At 45.1% G+C, this 7,051-nt stretch overlaps 1 protein-coding gene across 3 annotated transcripts in view; it reads left to right on the forward strand.

Annotated features, from left to right (window-relative positions):
- Positions 1 to 1,483: 1,483 nt before the first annotated feature.
- The window catches only part of KLHDC4 (kelch domain containing 4), a 27,588-nt gene continuing 22,020 nt past the window's right edge, over positions 1,484 to 7,051 (forward strand). The window contains exons 1-5 of one of the 3 annotated variants that reach the window (XM_035892976.1): positions 1,484 to 1,515; positions 2,505 to 2,560; positions 3,559 to 3,657; positions 4,519 to 4,659; positions 6,632 to 6,768. The gene's annotated coding sequence lies outside the window, so the exon portion shown is untranslated. The remainder of the gene's footprint in view (positions 1,516 to 2,504; positions 2,561 to 3,558; positions 3,658 to 4,518; positions 4,660 to 6,631; positions 6,769 to 7,051) is intronic. The other 2 variants (XM_035892977.1, XM_035892978.1) reach the window with 2 other exon arrangements.

A 7,051-nucleotide genomic window follows, 5' to 3' on the forward strand; every position in this document is an offset into this window, starting at 1 on the left:
AAGCGGGAGAAGAAGGGGAAGGGGGCCGAGAAGACGGCCGCGAAGATGGAGAAGAAGGTGTCCCGCAGAGCCAAGAAGGAGGAGGTGAGGGGCGGGAGCGGGGGGCTCCGGTAGCCCCGGCCCGCGGGGCCTGGGCCTCCCCTGGGGCGTTGCGGCGGTGCCTGAAGGGAAAACCGGAGGTGGAGGCACGGGGAGGTCGGAGGCGTGGGTTGGTGGCAGGGGTGTTTTAAGTTGAAAGCAAAGGAGTGTGCCCGAGAGCAAGCGGCTGTAACTTGGTTGAGAGACTTAGGGGGTCATCAGCCGGGTACAAGAGGTGCAGGCGGAGGGGGTTTGAGGTGGAACTTCCAGGGTTAGCGTGAGTGCCGTCCCGGTGAAGACCGGTGCTCATGCCCAGGCCTGCGGAGTGCCCTCGGAGAAGGAGAAAAAAAGGATAAGGGGTGAAATGGAAACTGCTGCCAGGAAGACTTTTGCCGTATTGCTGACAAGCTGGGTGCAGCGTGTTGACAGAAGATGTAAAAGGAGGTCAAGAAAATGCAGTTTAAGGGTCCTTCTTGCCTTCCATCTCCCTCATGCTTTTCTTCTGGTCTTAAAAGCAAATGAAAATGTTTGTTTTTCTCACCCCTAAAGTGGGTGCTTGTATTTAGGCCTCAAACCAGCTACTTTTCCCTGGTCAAAACTTGGGGTTACCAGCATAAAGCAAAACCTAAGACATGGAAGGTGCCAGCGCACGTGTATCCTGCCTGCAGGGAGAGCTGATGCCACGCTGCAGAGGCAAAATCCCCAGGTTTTGGAAAGCTCTGCTTTGACCAAACCTTCAGAAAGGTTGACTGAAGGGAGGTGGTGAGCAATGTTGTTGTAGGAGAGACCGTAGATCAGAAACTCCCCCTGGCTGCAATCCTGCTTCTGCCCTTGCAACTCGGTGTATCTGCAGTTTTGGAGGCAGATTTTATTTTTAATAGACAGCAGTTGAAAGGAAATAAAAATCCGTGCAGGTTTCTCTCCAGCTGCAGTATGAGCTGGGAATAGAAAAGAGTTTCCAGTTCCTTTTAGGCATTTTTCCATTGCAGACAAGGAAGAGAACTAGCTGGATTGTAGCATATAGTTAAATGATTTGCATTTACTTGCTGATTTGTGCAGTGTTTCTCCTGCAGGAATAGCAGGTGTGCGCTAAATCTGCAGGTGCGCTTTGTCTACCATCTTTTTGGGACTCTGAGCAACTTGTTAGTATTTTAGGGGAGACCAATCTTTAAAGCATATGTGGAAGTACTCCACATCTATTTCTTGTAGTTGAATGAAAGGAAGCTAAGCAGGTAAATTTTTTTTTTAAAAAAAAGGGAAGTCATGAGGGTGAGTTCTGGTTTCATGTGGTGTGAAGGTGGCTCTGTGCATGTCAAGGAACTCATGTCTGGCTTTTTATTTTCAGGAGGATCTTGAAGCCCTGATAGCAGAATTCCAGAGTTTAGATGCTAAAAAGACCCAAATAATTGAGTCATCCTGCCCACCCCCCTCACCCAGGTAAGAGGTTGTATGAGGCTTTGGCTATCACACAGTGGTTGATGGTGCTTTTAATGAAATGGAAAAGTTAATGGAAAGTTATTTCCCAAGGGCGGAAGGCATATCTGGCACAGCTCGTATCTGGAGTTACAAAATATCTGGTATATTGAATCTCTGGTTAAAAAATGGACCAAACCCTTTTTTTTTGGCCTTAAAATCTGCTTTTTAATCATCCCATCAGCACAAAGGAGGCAAAGCAGGGTTAGATTACAAGGTTCTGAGGAAAAGCAAAAGTTAAGAGGAAGTTCTGGAGTTGGGCTTAAGAGGCAAAAGAGTGTGTCACGAGATGCAAGACACTTTATCAAGTGTAGCTTGGGGTGCGCCTACTTCTAGGTTCTGTATTTCTGTTTCCTGTGGCTTGTTAAATAAATGCCTTTCTCTTTGATACCTGTTCCTCTCTGTGTAGTGGGACAGGTCAGTACACTACTGTTAATCTCACAGGGGTGTTACAGTGGTCAGTTAGTTCATCCTTGGGAGTGGTAGGGATCTGTCTCCGCACGGTGTGAAACACTTTGGTGGTATGTAGATGAGCAATGACCAGTGGTGACTGCAGAATAGTGACGCAGATAAGTTGATGTGAGACAGCCCAGTTCTACCCATAGTTATATGCCCCCATAAAACTAATTTTTGTTCTTGACACACCAGCATTAAAATTCAAGAGCTCACGTCAAAAGGCGTGTTAAATGACAGTGTAACGTGTGCTCCTAAAATAGGAGAAGATTTCAGACAGTGTCAAATTAATCTTGCTGGAAGTTTTTAGGAAGTTAATTTCTTTGAGAAGTTTTTAGCCCTGGGGTGAATATCGCAGCCTAGTAATTTGGCAGATGATGGAGAGACCTTTGTGGCTAGAGGGCAGAGGTGCTAGCGCTGGCTGAATTAAAGGCTGCAAGCTTCTGAGCTTCAAAACTCTTGCACATCTACTGTTGTGACCATCCCTCTTTGTTTTGCAGGCTGAACGGCTCCCTCTCTGCTCACCCCGAGAAAGACGAATTGATCCTTTTTGGAGGTGAATATTTCAATGGCCAAAAAGTAATGTATACTTCCATTTTTTTCTTCTTTATTGTAACCTCTTCCTGCCTTTTACTGTAATTTGCATGAGTCTCATTTGAAGTGAAATTCAAGGCAGCAGTCATAAAATATGTATTTGTCCCTGAATGAGAGCAAAATAGCCTTTTAATTCTGCCATGATACTGTCTCTTGCCTGAACAGTTGGCAGGAAGGAGACATGCTAGAATCCATTAAGGAGTCAGAGTGATTGTCTCGGCATCAATATTTCAGGGCTTCATAATTTCTCCAGACTTAATTGTAGCCATATCTGCCCCTCATTTTTGATAACTATTGAAGTATCTCTATCCTCTGCCTTTCAAAACAAGCTCCTTCTGCAGTTTTGCTGCTGGCAAGGCATTGCCTGCCTTGAAGATGTGTATAGTAGCAAATAACTTGCAAGTGGGTGTTCTTGTTACTGAATTTCTGCAAGTTGCAAGTGTTTATGATGCTTCTGGACACAAACTGGTCTTTATAACCCCAAGAAATTGTACATGTCTTAGCTTGAAAACTCAAGCCTGCCAATGATATATGCCTAACTAAGGATTGCCCAATGTGATGTGCTAAACTAATTCTGCTTGCTTCACTACCTTAAGCTGTTCCTGTCTCTGGATTTGAGCAGCAGTTTGGGCAACTTTAATACTAACATCCATGTTAAGCTCCAGCTTCTTAAGTCCTTTTATCTCTAGCTATCAACAGGCTTAATCAAGGGTTTGGGGAAGAACAGTCCAGCCCAGTAGATCACTCTGAAAAAGCTGCAGACTCCCACTCTAGTGGAGGAGGTTGTTGTCCTCCTTCCCTGCCTCATGAGGCAGGTGAGCTGCTGCTTTACAAAAGCCGGTGCTATGCTCCTTCTCCCCCAAACTCACAGATAACCCTCAGGGGTGCTCGTGCTTGCACAGACTGACCCTGTCCAGTGGAGAGCTGTGGTGATGAGCATTTTCTCTTCCTCTCTAACAGACGTACCTGTATAACGACCTGTTTGTTTACAACATCCGGAAGAACAGCTGGTCTAAAGTAGAGATCCCCAACCCACCACCAAGGAGATGTGCTCACCAGGTAAAGTACTGGGTGCCAGAGCAGCAGTTGGAATTGCTCTAAAGCTGCGCTAAGGGTGAATGGGAGTTGATTATTTTTTTTATCCCTAAGGGTTTCTGGCTTCTCTTCGTTCCCCTTGTAATGGGCTGCCAATGGTGTCACTTTGCCTTTTCTGCTGAGGGGGCCTGTACAAGCCTGTGCAGGGTGCTTGTCCTCCCTGATCACTGAGTGGCCTCTGGAAATGTTAAGTGTGGAATGAAGATCTGGGGTGGTATCTGTTGGGTCGGCAGGACTCAAGCAGGACTTAGGAGGGAGACTCTTCTTTGGAAGATCAACTCTTTGCTGCATTATATAGGGACCAGCTCAACCATCCATAATCCCAGGATGGCACTGAATTTTCAAAATGCTGGTCAGGGTGTAACTTTGAATTTGACCAAAGTGCTGTGAATGGCAGAGTTGCTGTGCGTGATTGTTTCTTTAATGTCCACAGGCCTACATCTGTGACCACTACAGATATTGCCACTCCAGCAATGTGAAAGACCTGTTTCCATAGGCTATCCCCGCTAGCGTGTAGCAGATGGACTTTATCAACTGTCCCAACTGTACAACACACTGGACCGCTAGCACTGACTGTGTATTGTGATTTATTTATTTATTTATTTATTTATTTTCCTCTCCTTGGCAGATGAGCTGTTTTCTTTTGTCTTTCTTTGACAATAGACAAAAGTTGTCTACATTTTTTCTGGGATATCGTGACACTCCCCTAGAATTCTGTGTCATTAAGGTCACTGGCTGGTTGTGATGATGAAAGATTTAGGTTTGTTTACTTTATGTGAACACCTGCACATTAGAAACTGGACCAAAGACTTGTATTTTTTGCAGGTCTTTGGCCCTCGCCAGCTGTCTGATAGATTATCTTACCTGTCGCAGCAAGTGACTGGGTGACTGGTACATTTCAAAAGCTGCCATACAGGATGCGAATTTATTTTCCTGCCCATGGCCAAAGCTCTTTAGAGCTTCCTGGTAAGATCCAACACCCTGGTTAGGTTTGTATACCCTTGTTACTCTACGCCTAAATGCCAGTCTTGTTCTGAGCTGTGTGTCCTTTCTTGAATTGAAAGGTTCTGGCTTGATTTTTGGGCTACCTTGTGGTACATAAAATAGAACTTGATTTCAGAGGCCAAATTCCACAAGGAGACCATGAATTCAAACACTTGTTTCTTCCCTAGGTGAAAAGGAGGTGGTTTTGTGGGTGTGGAGTTGAGAGGTGCTTGTTTGGGTGTTGGTAGCCAGCAGGTGGCTGTCTAGCAGCTGAATCTGAACTGAGCAGGCCGGCTGTGCATCAGGGAGCTGCAACCAGATTACCACAAAAATAAAATGAGACCTATCTGAGGAGTCCTGCTTCAACAATAAGTTTTCTGTCTGATAATTAATTACAGTTGTACAGGAGAGAAGTTCAGCCTCATTGATTGACTGGTTTGTTGTCTTCCTTATGACGTTATTTTTAATGCATGTTCTGCATTAGCTCAAAGGTAAACAGAAGCACCTCAGTGGGTTTGTATGTGCATGTTTTCAGTCTTATTTGTCCCCTCTGGTCTCTGACATGCAGTCCTCTGAGTTACACTGACTGCATTACATCAGTTCAGCAGAGCTGAGGTGAAAAATAGCTACGGATGGGTGTTGTCAGTTGTTTAAGGAAAAGGTTTGGCTATTTAATGAATTTCAAGCCAGCTCTTCAAAAGGTCACGCACAAGTGTGAGTGGGCTGTTGCATATACCTTCCTCTTGAGCTTTTAGGTGCTAGATACCTGATTTTCGTGGGTATCCCCTTTGTTTAGGTAACTTCACACTCCCACAAATCCTTCTTGCAAACACACCCCATATTTTCTCATGTGTTTAGTTGTTGCATGTATAGGCTGGTTTATGTCAGGGCATGGTCATGTGTCTCATGCTGAAAATCTTCCTTGCTGGGAAAAACAGGCAGGGAATGAATCCCTTCTGAAGAAAGAGATCACTATCCCAGTGTTGATCTGTGATGGCTACCCTGGAAAAAACATGTGGAAGAATTTGTTTATAGTGTAAACAGCCCAAGAGGTCCCGGTCAAGGAAGAAATTTGCACAGTCACATAGATTCCTTTTTGTGATTCTTTCCTTCTTCCTTAGGCCTTATGCAGATAATTTTAGTGAATTAGAGTCTTGCTTTTCTCTCCCTGCTTTTAACTGTCAGCTTGCATCACAACAGTGTTTTGGTGTGGCTCTGTGCAAAAAAAAAAAAAAAAAAAAAAAAAAATTAAAAAACCCCCTTTGATACTCTCCTCTCTGCTACGTGCCCTAATCAAAGCAATAACAGTCTTCTCTTGTCTGAATGCTGTGCGTTTCCTTCTGTCTTTGGGAGTTTTTTGGTTGGGTGTTTTGGTTTGTTTTTTTTCCTCCGAGGGAGCAGTAATGCTTTTCAGGTCTTGCGAAGTGTCAGGTTTGGACTTGTGCTGCAGCTTGGCTTCTTTGCTATTTGTTGTTTCATAATCTACAAAAACTGCGAAGGGCAATTGTGCACTGTTAATCGCAGTATGTCTTCTGCAGGATGTTCTATATGTGACTACACGATGGGTGAAATGTTGCTGAGCCTTAGCTGTGGAGAGGTTTCCTTTTGGTGAACAGAGACATTTGAACAATTGTTGTTAAACTAAATCTCAAGATGCTTCACAGGGAACTTTGAATTTGTAGAACTGGAACTGGAGATGCTAGGAGGTGGGAAGAGCCCAGCTCCTTGGCCAACTTTCCTTTGCTATAGGGAAGGTGTGCTGAACAACAAGTAACTTGCATTTAAAATTGCCCTTCCTTCAGCTCCAGAGAGCTGCTGTTGCCAAGCAGGGCAGCAGCAGCCGCTGCCACTTGTCTGCTCTCTGGTATTTGGAGGCAGCTGCATATTTGACTGATAAAGTTCTCTGGTTTCTGAACCCTTGTCTGATCCAGCTCTTCCTTCCTTCTCCTGGCAGGCAGCAGTGGTGCCCACAGCTGGTGGCCAGCTGTGGGTATTTGGCGGGGAGTTTGCATCTCCCAACGGGGAACAGTTCTATCATTACAAGGATCTCTGGGTCCTGCATTTGGCTACCAAGACCTGGGAGCAGATCAAGTAAGTGATGTGTTCTGAAGTCAATGATGTTGAGCTCATGAGGAACTGTGCCAGTGTGATCTGAGTTTGATTCCTGGTGTAGTACTGTGATTTCTCTGCTGTCCGCTCATCTTTCCCTTGAGCACAGAGGTGCCCATCCTAGAAACGGTGGAGGGGACAGCTTCCAGAAACACCTCGAAATGAGAGATGTGTTCCAGGTCTATTGAGGCCAAAGCTGGTTTGTTTAATACCTGATTTTTTGGAGCATGGGTGTGCTTGGGTGTTACTTAGCTGAAGGAAAGAG

This window comes from Egretta garzetta, unplaced genomic scaffold (assembly GCF_000687185.1).
Source record: "Egretta garzetta isolate BGI_Z169 unplaced genomic scaffold, ASM68718v1 scaffold284, whole genome shotgun sequence".
Classification (NCBI taxonomy): Eukaryota; Metazoa; Chordata; class Aves; order Pelecaniformes; family Ardeidae; genus Egretta; species Egretta garzetta.